Source organism: Aplidium turbinatum, chromosome 7 (genome assembly GCF_918807975.1).
Source record: "Aplidium turbinatum chromosome 7, kaAplTurb1.1, whole genome shotgun sequence".
Taxonomy (NCBI): Eukaryota; Metazoa; Chordata; class Ascidiacea; order Aplousobranchia; family Polyclinidae; genus Aplidium; species Aplidium turbinatum.
This window is the reverse complement of record NC_137478.1, coordinates 26,900,712-26,914,082: the sequence shown is the minus strand read 5'-3', so window position 1 is coordinate 26,914,082 and position 13,371 is coordinate 26,900,712. Positions and strand designations below refer to the sequence as shown.

Genomic DNA, 13,371 nt, shown 5'->3' with positions numbered 1-13,371 from the left:
ATGGTAGTCTGAAAGTGCCGCCCCCAGACGTGCCGCCCGGGGCGGTCCGCCTCCCCCCCCCTAGCTACGCCACTGGGCCTAGGTGTTAGTATCGTAAAGCTAGCTAAAAGCATGTTTTTTCATTATATGTTCTATCTCACTGCATGTTGCATCATCTTTTGTGATTGTAACGTAACAATCAAGGATACGCTTGATTTATTGGCGTAGTCTATTACGAAAAAGAAAGCATTGGCGTTCTTTCGACAGTAAACAAAAAAAAGCTCTTTAAACAAATACATTTTTATTTCACTCAAGGGAGCCACGGTCTTTTAGAGCCACAGTCTGGGGGGTCATGACGCAGAAAAGGTTGAGAACCACTGGTCTACACCAGTGATGTACGCGCATACAAAAAATATTGACGCCGTCGCAAAGGGTGTAACAGGTTGTAAACTGTAAAGGTATTTTGATGATAGTCAGGCCCGGATTAAGGTAAAATGGGGCCCCTGTGCTAATGAATTTTATGGGGGCCCTTACCAGCTTACGTGGAGCGTAAAGGAAGTGAGCTGGTTTCGCTTGCAGAGGAAACCGAGCCTTGCTTAGGTAAGTTAAATAACTTTGAAATAGCACGTGATCGATGATTAAATAAGCATGTGCAAATTAAGTCAACAATGTTTACGTTATAATGGATGCAAAATCACACACATTAAATCAACGAAACCGTGAAAGGGAAAACATTGTAGCAAGGGACCACTGTTAGTACTGCACACTACACTGCAAATTGCAATGAAAGGTTATTCTGAATTTCTATTTTAAACTGCTCTTGGATTCACTACTAACTACCAATAGGATTTAGAAAACTAACATGAAATTCAGTCGAACGACTTTTTTCTGGCTTTCTTTGCTGCCAAGTCTTTGTTGCCAAAGAAAAAATACAAGAACCATAGTTTTATTTTACGTGACGGGGAAGATATATTGATAAATGTGTTACTTTTTTCAGACAGATAGAGGGGCCCCACTTTTCTTAATTTTTTTTCTTGGAAATTATTTTCAGGAAAAATTTGTTATTTTATTTTATTTATTTCATTTTTAGGAAAAGTGGGGCCCTCTGTCTGCGGGGCCCCTGTGCTTTAGCACACCCTAGCACAATGGTTAATCCAGGCCTGATGATAGTGATTCAATTTACTTGAATTAGCTCTGCTTAGCATTGCGCTTGGCATTGAGCATTCTTTTGTGGTATTAATACCATTTATCGTACTAAATCTCGGTTCGGTAGACCTTGATGTCGAAATAAAAGAAAATTGGTGATGTGATGGTGATATATAGGCCTACGTCTGCCGGAAAAAGATAGATAAACTTGAAAGATAAGCTCCTTGGACGTATAAGTGTCCTTCGACAGCAGCCTTGAGGGACTCTCCAAGTGGCTTGCCTCTTTTTATATCTTATTTATTATTACTATTATTATTTATTTGCATCAGGCACTAAAGAGACAGGCCCATATTCGTAAACACAACACAAGTCACAGAACACACAAGGTTACATACATAAGCAAAACCTATGCTTACATAGTCACGTTATAGTGAGACGCATAATCAGAAGAAGCATAACACTCTGAGGTAAAAACTGCAAACTAACCACTTGTTAGATGAGACCTGACAGCAGCGGTTGACAAAATTAAATATACGATTTCGGAATAAGGAATTATGGTTATGGATGGGTTCCACAAACCTTAATTTCCGCTGAGCGTATGTTTTCCTCAGTCAAAGGCAGTGGTGCCGAAGTTAGTTGAGGATTGGGAGGATAAATCAAAATTTTATCATATTTTAGACAATTTTGAACATTGGGGGAGATGCATACTTTTATACACAATTTTAGTGGTAGCCTACTGGTATTAAGTTTATTAAACAATCACCAGACCTCGGTACAATTAGCTGCTAACAGCATAATATACAGACAAGAAATCATGGAGATAAAAGCGCTACCAATGTCTATTAAAAATTGGTACTTCCAGCGGGATTCGAACCTATGACCTTCCAATGAATAGGGTAGTGCGGGGCAAGACTAGTCACATTTTGGTATTATTGTGTATATCTTCACATAAAGTTAAAAATGTCTCAATTTTTAGTGTTAAACAGTTATACTAAGGCTTCCTTAAACAAGATAGCAAAAAAAAGTGAAATTTATTTTTAAGTTATGTTAATACAACATCATTTTTACGACAGAGTCAAATGACTGCTTTTGCCCCTAAGTAAGGGTAAAACAGGTCATAGGCGTAGCCAGGGGGGGGCGAAAGGGGCCATGGCCCCCCCCAAATTTTCCAAGTTTGGATTCTGAACTTGAGCCCTTTGTTGAAAATGTAATAAAATTTGTAGAAATTTGTAACGTTTTCCAAGACATCTGGCTATTAACACCTCCAAGGACTTGTTTTAGACACACAGAAAGACACCAATAAATTTTGCAAATCGTAAATCGCGCAAAATTTACGCGATTTACGTTTCTTTGTACTAATTTGTGAAAGCAATTTCAGAAAGGCTTACTCTGTTGGGTTTTTGTGTAGTTATTGAGTTTTTGTGTAGCTGAGTTTTTGGTGTTCTCTAATTTTAGCCGCAGTGTTTGCCCGTTGGTGTGTAAGAGCTGCCTTTAATAAGTTAATAGCTGTTTATCTGCTAATAAATTTCATACAAATATTACCCTAAAAGTGTTTCTAGAAAGCGCTATAATCCATTATTTGAGTGTAATTTTTCAAAAATTTTCCGGGGGAGCATGCCCCCGGACCCCCCTAGATTACGCGTGCCTTCGGCACGCTCTAACCCCCACCACTTTCATTGCTTCCCTTGCTCAACCCACCAGGATACGCCACTGCACATCAAGTGGCGATGGCTTAAATCAAACACTTTGTTGTTCTCTTCAGATCATCAAATATTTGGCCCCCCCCAAATTTTTTTCCTGGCTACGCCACTGAAACAGGTCAGTGTTTTTTTGATGAAAGAAAGAGTATATTTACACATAAAAAGTGCAGTTACACATACAAGGGGAACTTCTGCAGCACATTTGTTCAGAACAGACATCAGCAAACATGCTGGATTCTATTTTATGACATTATTTGTTCAATTGCTATGCCGAATATCCATGGTTCTTCTTGACGACAAAACAAACTGAGCAAGGAAGATTATGACAAAACTTGCCATTTTGTTCACTGACAATGAGATCCACATGGTACATTACAGTTGTCAAATGTTAGAACAATTGCTTTGTGAACAATTGATAGAAACACAATCAAAAATACACTTCAAATGTTTTCTAGTAGCCTATAGTTCAATATTGTTACATGTTTTTTAAATCTTTCGTTTGTGATTTTTTGCGTTTTTGTCCAAACTTTGACGCACACTTTCTATAAGAAAACATTGAGAACCATTGATAAATTTTGCATGGTAGACTTACCATATCTTAGTGAATAAGTGGACAAAATTAATTTCAGTGCAAATTTTCACTGGGGTCATGGGCAACCAAGATATTAAAAGGACCCCACTTTTTGCTTTTTTTTTCATTTCGACCCACGTATCACATTAAATAAACTCCCAAACCCTTTAATATTTTGTACTGATATTCTCAGTTCATCTTATAAACAATGTTTCTACCAAATTTCAGCCAAAACTAATCAAAAATGGGATCTTGGCAAGGTTTTAAAATTTTGGAAAATCTTAGCCGAGAGCTGGAAATGGCCAAATTTGGATGTCTATGACCTTTGACCTTTTAGAGTAACAATGTAAACAATGTTGTTTTTTCAATATTTGGCAGAAGTACTATCACCTGTAAAAAATTTGGGTTGTTATCTAATTTGGTTTAGCAGTGATAGGGCCTCAAACATGGCCAAAAATCAAAAAAAAATTGTGCCCCCTTGGCAGACCCCCCCCAAACTAAATGCTTCGCTCACACTAGGATAAGCTGATTTTTGATTTAATAGGCAAATAATACCCTATGAACCGAATACTAAATTCTTTGGTTAAAGAATTTAGCATTTTCACAAATTGAGGGAAAAAGTTGGCACAGCACTTCGTGACTGACTTGTGTTGCCCCAACCAAAATAGCCATGACTGAACAAAAATAAATACCCAATAAAACTAATTTCCAAGGAAAAACTACAAGATGAGTAGTTTTGAGACAAAGTACAATAATTGTAATTTTGTTTAAACTAGAAAGTCTTGATTTAATTAACAATTTTCATAGTGTAATGCTCTATTTAGTCGAAACCACAAAAAAAAGTTAGTCCATAATATGAAGGTAAAATTTTACACCAACTTACGTTTCGCAGCCTAGACCGAGACAGCAAGCAAAAACTGCACAGCAGTTGCTGTTGTCGCATCACAAAAGAACCACTAAGTGAGCTAAAGCATTTTTTTGAGTGTATTATTTCCAAAAAAAAGTTATACTTGATTAAAATCAAACTGACCGGTTTTACCCGACGACTTGTTTTGCCCCGAACTACCCTACTTAGTTTTTCCAAAAAAACAACCTCAGAAGTTATACTTTTCTTCTTGCCTTTTCCTTCACTAAAATCACCACACTTAGTGCACTATAGGACAAAGTCACTAGTCAGGAGACTGAAAACAATCGAAGCTACAGAACATCTGCAAATTTATGACAAAAATACTAACTTTCAAACATAAACTTGTTACAACCGAACACATTGCGTCTTATGGTAGTGTGCATTGAAAACTCATTAGCGCTGTCATTTATGCTGATGTCATTAAGAATATTTTGGTGAATGTTGCAAACAATGCTAGCATTCAACCTTTCCTGTCCCAAAGTAATTCTCAGCCAGGTTTTCAATCTACGAAGATTGAAAAAAGTTTTTCCAACTCGGACAATGCCTGGTAAGGTCTTTTAGCATCGTACAGAGATTTTGCTCCTGTTGCCTTGCTAAATGAATCAATTTGATAACTCATCGACCGCCCCGATAGCTCAATTGGTTAGCGCGTCACTTCTAGAACGAAGAAACTTCAAGGTCAACAGCGGCGCTGAGATGGGTGTGCGCTTGCGTAACGCACGTTAAAGTGCCCCTAACAGGTTGGACCCAGTATAGTAACTTTTCTAAGCATTTTCTAGCGCAGAATTATGCTTAGCGAACTTTTTAATCTTAACCTCGAAGCTCGACTGGTTAGGGCGAAATTTATGGTAGGCACTTTAACGTAGGACAGGTTTCCTCGTGAATCAGCTGTTTGCAGTCATGTGACTCACGCCATTATGATTGTAACCTTATAAACTCAATTGATTACAGTCTTTAAGATCCTTCTTGCACTCAGTTCAGTTGCAGAAGAAAAAAGAACATTAGCAGAGGGTGGGAATCGAACCCACGCAATCGAAATGACTATTCCCTTGCCCTAACCCTAACCCATTAGCAGTGACGTGCGGTGAGGTTCCTAGATGGTGAGGCACTACTTTTTTCAAGTTACTTTTACAATAAAATTTTTTAACAACAAAAACGGTGTCATAACTTACTAATCAAAAAAATTAGCAGCATGCTTTCACATTTATTAAAAATAAAATCCATGCGCCTATCCTTTTGGACTAAAACATCTGTGACTTTGTTGTAGAGACCCTTCTTCACTCCAAACATTATCACTAGATATTGAAAATAAGAGACGGGAAAGCAGAAAAGGCAATTTTTAAAGCATAGCCACACAGCCACTTCTTTTTTGAGTACCAATCTCTTTGAAAGTTGCAAGTTATTTTTTTTTGTTCAGTCGTCTGATGCAAACCTTATAAATTTGGAACAGGTCTTCCTTTATTTATGACTTCAACTTTGGATTGAAAGTTTAGATTTTAAAAATCTCTCAGATTTGATACTAAATCTTCCTCCATTTTATTTACATTTTATAAGAAACAATCCTTTACGCTGCAAGAAGTCACATACCACGTAGGCTCGCGGGCACTCCAGCTTGACGAAAAAGGTTTCATAGCTGTGACGTCACATTTGAGGCGTGCCTCAAATCGTAGCTAAATCGTTCATGATGATTTCTGGCGACTTTGCGAAAGAAAAAGGCACGCATAGTGCAGTGTATGGAAGTTTTCTGATCTGAAGTGAGGCAAAGCTGGCGTTGCCTCTCCTTGCGTATTTCAACGATTTTGACCACATGAACGCTCGATAGGAATATCGCCACAGAAACAAATTAAAGCACAGTTTGGGTGTAGAAACGTAAAATTTGGGGGAAAGGGGGCACAACTACAGCAATTCACACAAACTAAAGCACCTAAAAACGTGCAATATTTACTACTTTTCAACAAAAAATATTTATTCTGTGATAACCATTTCTTTGATATAACTTTTGCTTTGCCAGATGTTGGCAGGTGAGGCACTGCCTCACCTGCCTCCCCTGACTGCACGTCCCTGCCCATTAGGCCACGCTGCTGTGGCGATACATTCACTTAATTTTCTTTGTATCAAAAATGTTTGGAGAAGATCGGATCGAGAAGATCGGAATATCACGTGCTGAGTCACATGACTGAAATCAGCTGATTCGCACGGAAAACTGTCCTATGTTAAAGAGTCTACCGAAATTTATACAAAACGACAGTTCCGCAGCGCCACCACAGGCGAAACTCCATATTTCACTGCTCTGGGACGACTTTGGTGGTGTTACGTCATCGTGGGTGGGTGTCGTTAGCGACGGATAAAACAAATGCTTTCTAGATGTAATTGGTGGATCACAGTTTGGTCGGAGTTGGTACAAGCGGTTGCTTTTTTCGAAGATTTATTGTTTTTCGCAGTTCAATAAAACTGTACTGAATATGTTCCTACAAAACCTAAAATATACTTGAAGTAAAAAATGAAGAAATCGTAGCCTACGAATCATCATTCATATTTAATTCATCATCATTCATCACTATTCATAAATAAATAAAAGTTCTCTCGCTCTCTCATAATGTGCCTTCAGTTGGCCATTGAAATCCGGTGTAACGGCCATCTGGACTTGAAAATTGTTTCGGATTCGCCAAACAATGCATGACGGCAGCACAATCCGATTGTTGCTTCCGAGAGCACCACCTTGTAGTATCCACTCCAATAGGCTACATGCCTGTAAGCGACTAATTACCGATACTGCCTGCAAGGAAATAAAATCACTTCGTTTAGTGTGCATTCTTTAGCGTTGAGGGTATTTTTAGCTTAATGTAACATCCTTACTCTTTTGATAGGTCTCCGTTTTCTCGTTTCGGTTTATTGCTTTTTCTCCAGTTCTTCCTGCTCCTCATAAAAAAAGTCCTCAGAACCGCAGGATGTAAGCGTGCCTCAAAATTGGTCAAATTGGTATCACAGCTAGATGCGTCTTTCTTCAAAAGTTTTTTCTTCTGTGGCACTTCATGGCAACATACACATTCATTGGGCTGGGACATAAACTCGCACTTGTGGCAAACGAATCAACTACAGTTCCCAGCACGCCACTCATTGCTGAGAAGATCCAAATCGGGTTGGTGGTGTTAAAAAAATCATCTCCATTGAAGTGAAGAGAACATATACGACTAATTTTGTATGGTTCATCCCACTTTCGAACACTTGAAGAAAACTTTGACTATTTTCTTCTCAGCACCTTGTTTTGTTTGAAAGCATGAAAAGATAGCACACGTCTTTGTCACTGACTCTGTCACATAAACAGCAATTTCCAGGCATTACCTCAACCATAAATTAAGGGTAGCCTACTGTCTGTGAGATACTGCTGTTACACTGCAAATGGCTATAGCCAGATTAGGACAAATAAAAAATTATCCAAATTGTAGCCCTACAAGAGTTTAGAAAAACTGCAATTTCAATTGAATTGAGATGCTGTTTGATAAAAATAAACTCAATCTATTTGATCTAAACCTGATAGTAATAATAAGTTGACTTTTTCATTTCGATAATTCTCATTTTGCACATGCTTTAGACCAATAGAGCCCCACACATTGACGTTTTGGAGCAGTCGTACCATACTTTACCAACTCACCACATAGAGAAAGAATGTATCCTTCCCACCCATGGTGACGTCACAGCGAGGTTGCCGTTTTTATTTTCGCAATTGAATGAGTGCCAGATTTGCCGAAAGTGAACGAAAGTTTGCAAGCGTGTAACTTAGTAGCCTGTTGATATTTTTTACGATTTGTTGGTCAGGGAAGTTTGTAAGTGTCATCTCTTTGGTATCTTAGGTAAATTTAGCAAATTTATTTTCCTGTCAGAGGCACTTTAAGGACTGCTCTCCATTCAGCGGCATTTAATGGATGGAATAATTCACCAGCAACAAAACTTCAACAATCGGAAACTTCACTCTGTCAATCTCGGTGACCGGGCCTGCGTCAGTGATTCAAAGCCTCTACAAGTACGCGAAACTGCCAGGATTAAGCTTTGCAAAAAGCTTTCCCAGTCCAAGGATAAAGATTCAATCAATCAATCAATCAAATTGTCTATTCAGCTCTGGATAATTTTTGACTATTTCAAGAACTAAGCCGGTCTTGAAAATTTGTGCAAGTTTTTTATACTTTGCCGAATCGGCATTCAGTCTGCTTTCAAACCGTTCGTTCAGTTCAGAGATAACTCTGTCCATGAACTGATTGTAGCCTAAAGTATTTTATAATGCAGTTGAGTGTCTGCAGTAGCTGCCATCGAGCCTCCACCCAATCTTTCAGGGACTCTTCTTTGCAGTGGTGCTTGCAAAGGCGTGATAAAATTAGCAGTAAATTTTTCATGAAGTGAAACTGCATTTTTGTAATTGTTCTCAAACTCCAAATCACGATATTTCTCTCGAGTGATCTTCAGGGTCTGAAACAGCTCTTCAAAAAAGTCAATGCCAAGCTTTTCTCCTTTTGTTTTTGTTTGTTTTTATTATCTTTATCCTGCATTGCGGGAAAGCGAACTTGAGCGCTATGCATCGGTGTACGCCTTCCGACGTACACCTGACCCACGCTGGAGCCGACGGCAATGTCTGTTTCCGGTTGTCTACTCTACTTATGACTTAAATTTGGTACTACCCATTACTCGAAATCGATCACTGGGTAGAGACAATTATCGTAGTTTCTTGCCCAGAGAAACAACAGCAAGTGCGGGTGGCTGGAATCGAACATGCAGGCTCTCGACTGCGAGCCCAACGCGCTAACCACTCGGTCACTGCTGCCGACGATGATACGTGATAGGCTACTAAATTGCTCTATAAGTGCTAAAGGCATCAAAATCAGCACAAGTCCCAAATATGTTTCTGCAGTTTCTTCATTAGGCCTACTGCAGTGCCGTGGCCAGTGGCCAACTCGTCCTTAATACCTTCAATGAAGGTCCTTCATTGTCTAGCGTCAAATCCAAGACAATTTAGAACTGTGACCAAACATCAATAAAAGAAAAACAACAGCAAGTCGAGATGCTTGAAAACAACTAAATTGAAGTAGCCTACAACTTCACAGCAAATAATTTTTTTCTGAATTATTGGGGGGGATGCTGCCAAAATATTGGGGGATATATCCCCCCATCCCCCCTACTTCGGCACCACTGGTCAAAGGCATCAATAACCGGCTTCGATCTCGAATAAGCACAGCATTGCAGCACATTGTCAGCAGTAACTTTGCTTTCCATCAAAAGAAAACTCAGGAAAACCTTCCATAAAAAAGCTATTTATGCAACATGAAAAAAAGAATCAACCGATGTTGTTTGTAAATCACGAATGGTAAACAATGTTTAGCCATAAACAGATGAAACCAAGCAACCACACGGCATTTCACATAATATATTAAACTGAACATAAACTATCTACGAACGTTTTCGGCCATACACATGTTAGCCCTTTTCAAGTAATGCTAATAAAATCATGCAATCCTAGCCTCAATACGCAGTTGTTTGCCGCAGGTGCTTCTTATTTGCTTAACGTCTTTTCTTAATTCATCCTATGATGCGTGTTTGCCTCGCAGAATTAACCGCCATGTGATGTGCCTTTCTCCTCTGCTTTGCCGTTTCATTCTTATGCATTTCGTTTTCAATTTAGTGTGAAGATCAGTTATTTTTTTCAATGTAGATGTAAAATCAGTTATTTTTTTGTTACATGAAAAGAGCTAACATGTGTATGGCCGAAAACGTTTGTAGATAGTTTATGTTCAATTTAATATATTATGTTAAATGCCGTGTGGTTGCTTGGTTTCATCTGTTTATGGCTGAAGAAAGTCACCTCTTTACCAAAATTGTTTAGCCACAGCCCACATACAATGTTTAGCCACATTGTAACATTATATTTAGCCGCATTGTAACATAATATTTCGCCACATTGTAACATCTAAAAAAAGCATACTATTTCCAAAGAATACGCGGTGATTTCTTCAAGTTCCCGGGCCCCAAAATCATCCTGGGCCCGGGTCTAAAGGTATCTCTTGTACCCTCCTGTCAACGCTGCTGGTGGCCGTGCTTAATTTACTTTCATCCATGTAACCTTTAAATCTGCATCGTTTGCACGTCTTAAACTTTTTCGGCTTTTCCACCTTTGCCACCAGCCACTCCAAGGATCGAGGGGCAGTGCCGGTTTTAGGGCATTTCGGGCCCTGTGCGGAATATGATTTGTAGGCCCCAATGACAATAATCGAATTCAGTAGCGTAGCTAGGTATTTTGAAAGGGGAGAGGTTAGTTTGACGGTCGGCGGGCGAAGCTTGACGGCATCTTCGCCGTAGGCAACACCCAGCGGCGGGGAAGTCTGGGGTGCCTCCCCCAGAAAATTTTAAAAAATTACTTTGAATTTGGGGCATTCAGAGAGCATGTTCTACAAAAATTTGGGTATGAATACTACTATAAAATAGTGCTGTTCGGTGGCATAACAAAAGGATAAAATCATGCTTTCTTTGGCATTATTTTTCGAAAATAAAGCTATGTCTCTATGTTGAGTCTCGATGTAACCTATTTCGTCCCCTGAAAAATTCGTACCCCGATTTCGTACTCTGAAATTGTGTAACAAAATCAAATTTCGACCTATTTCGTCCCCTGAAAAGATCGAGAGAAATTTTGAAATGTTTGCGGCAACTCCGATCAGCGACTTCGGCTCTGTTGTTTTTTTCTCGATCTTTTCAGGGTGCGAAATGTTCATTGTTCAAGGGACGACATAGGTTGCACTCATTGAGTCTCTATGTTTTCTTGTTGCTAATTCCTTTGCTGAATTTTTCTATTGAAAATGTTTTGAAAAAGTTTGAGTCAGTCCATCCTATTATCAGTGTTCTATTGAAAATGACAAAACTATTGAGTTTCTTTCAAAATTACTTTCTGAGTAAATTGCGGGCCCCTTAATATTCGGGCCCTGTGCAATCGCACGGTTTGCACACCCTAAAGACCGGCACTGCGAGGGGCTCTGCCTTTTACCAACTTTGGGCAGTGGCGGCGACTCGGTCTACATGTTTGAGCAGATGTCGAGCAGCCTCTGAATTGATTCGTCATCCAGTTCACGCAGACCATGCACACCATTCGGCGCATGATAGATGGCGCAGTTGCAGATGGTGTGGTCTGCGGTTTGTTCCTCCTTGCCAAACTCACAGATTGCGGATGGAGCCATCCCCCATTTGTGCATGTTGGAGCAGAATAGTCCGACGCCAGTACGCAGGCGGTTGAACCGCAACCAGCTTTCCTTGGCAAAAGCATTCTCGCAGGATGAGGGCCGGTGTCGGAGATGAAACTTTGGAGTCTTGAGGAGTTCTTCTTTCACTCCGAGCTCCTAGGTCTTTCACTCCGAGCTAGGGTTTGGGCAGAAATGCAAAAATAATGAAAAAGGCAATATAACGCAAGAGTACAACTGCACGTCCAGCAAGCTGGTGCTAGAGAGAAGCCCAATTACGGACCTATAGGATGCACTGTGCGTCAGTCCATCCTATTACCAGTGTCTACCAATCCCCAATTACAGTAGTAGCCTATAGCGACGTCCACGCCTATGAACCGACTGCAGTTTCACGTTTGTACACTTTTATGTTATTATTCAACGCAGTCAAGTAGCCTACCTTCACATTCAACTGTTTACTTTCAACCCTAGTTTATCTTCATTGCGTCTGGCAGCACTGGTGCAGTCATAGACATTCTGACGTCATATCGCTTAACACATATAAATTAATTCGCGTAGCATGAATCTTACCTTTTAGATCAATATACTTCTGGTGGAAGGGCGTGACGTTTCTAGCTCTGCTCTGATCGCTTCAACACGTGGCGCAATACAAAAATGTAGGCTACTTTCTAACATCAACGGCTGTTTAATCTCAGCTCCCAACCAGAAACGTACTAGCTATCATCAAATCAAGCCAGAACGTTATGTTCCCGACAATTTTGTTCACCAAATCAAAAGTCATATAAAAACCGTTATGGTCTACTTAACCTAGCTGGCATCTTACGTCATGGAAATTGCTAGAAAATGTCCAAATATTGCACCATCGTTCGTAAGACCTGATGAAACATTGCATCACCACCTTTGAACACCTGTTTGAATTGCGTGACAATGTCTTTCATTATTGCGTCACAGTTACTGTTTACGTGAGTTTGAGATATCGCAAATTATTCTAGTCATTCGTGAAATGGTTGCTTGAAAGTTGGCCGCATATTTAACTGTTTGCTTAGTGCTGGCCAGCTGGACAAAATTTCCGTCTTTTATCTAAGTAGTTTGTTGTATTGACAAGTTTTTAGTGGTGTATCGCGTTGCATTCCAATTTCGACAGCCAGGTGGCTAATTTTACAGAAATACAATTTTGAATAGACGGTTTCAAAAGAGTGTTTCTTTCGGTCATTACATACAGACGAACGGATTCGGGAATCTTATGTTACAATTTTCCCACGAAGAGATTATGGTTTACCGCTGTGACCACGTTACACCTACGCCATCTTGATTTTTGAAATCTCGCACGAGTTCTTTTGCAATCTGTTACGGACAAATAAATGGTCCTTGACGAAACAGTTGCTTTAAAAAAGCTTAACCAGGTGCTTGTGATGTCAGTGGTGCCAAATGGGATCGAAAATTGGGCTGATGAAGCATAGGCTACATTAGTTTCAGGCTTAAAAGCTCATTTTATCACAGAAAAAAATTTGTTATACTTTGCACAGGATTAAATTCGGTTTACTAATCAGGTTGGCTATACTGTGAGCTTGATAAGTGGTGTAGGGATTTTACCTTTCTAAGTCCCCTTTAGTGTAGGGATTTGTCTATCTTAAGTCCCCAACGTGGGGTTTTACTATCTAACTGTCGTAATTTGTTTATAAAAATAAAAAGGATAATTTAAAAGAATATTGAGAGACTCTAAGTCTCTAATTAAAAGAGGATAATTTAGGCTTCTGGCTGTCTAGTCTAGGGGTATGACTTCCTACATAAAGCAAAACGAATTAAATAAAACTAATCATTTTTTATTAAATCAAAGTTACAAATGCGGGAAATTGA

At 39.4% G+C, this 13,371-nt stretch overlaps 1 protein-coding gene across 1 annotated transcript in view; it reads left to right on the top strand.

Moving 5' to 3' along the window:
- Positions 1-8,883, top strand: part of LOC145774475 (uncharacterized) — a 30,487-nt gene extending 21,604 nt beyond the window's left edge. Inside the window, exon 2 of the mRNA XM_082585731.1 lies at positions 8,798-8,883. The gene's annotated coding sequence lies outside the window, so the exon portion shown is untranslated. The remainder of the gene's footprint in view (positions 1-8,797) is intronic.
- Positions 8,884-13,371: the final 4,488 nt, after the last annotated feature.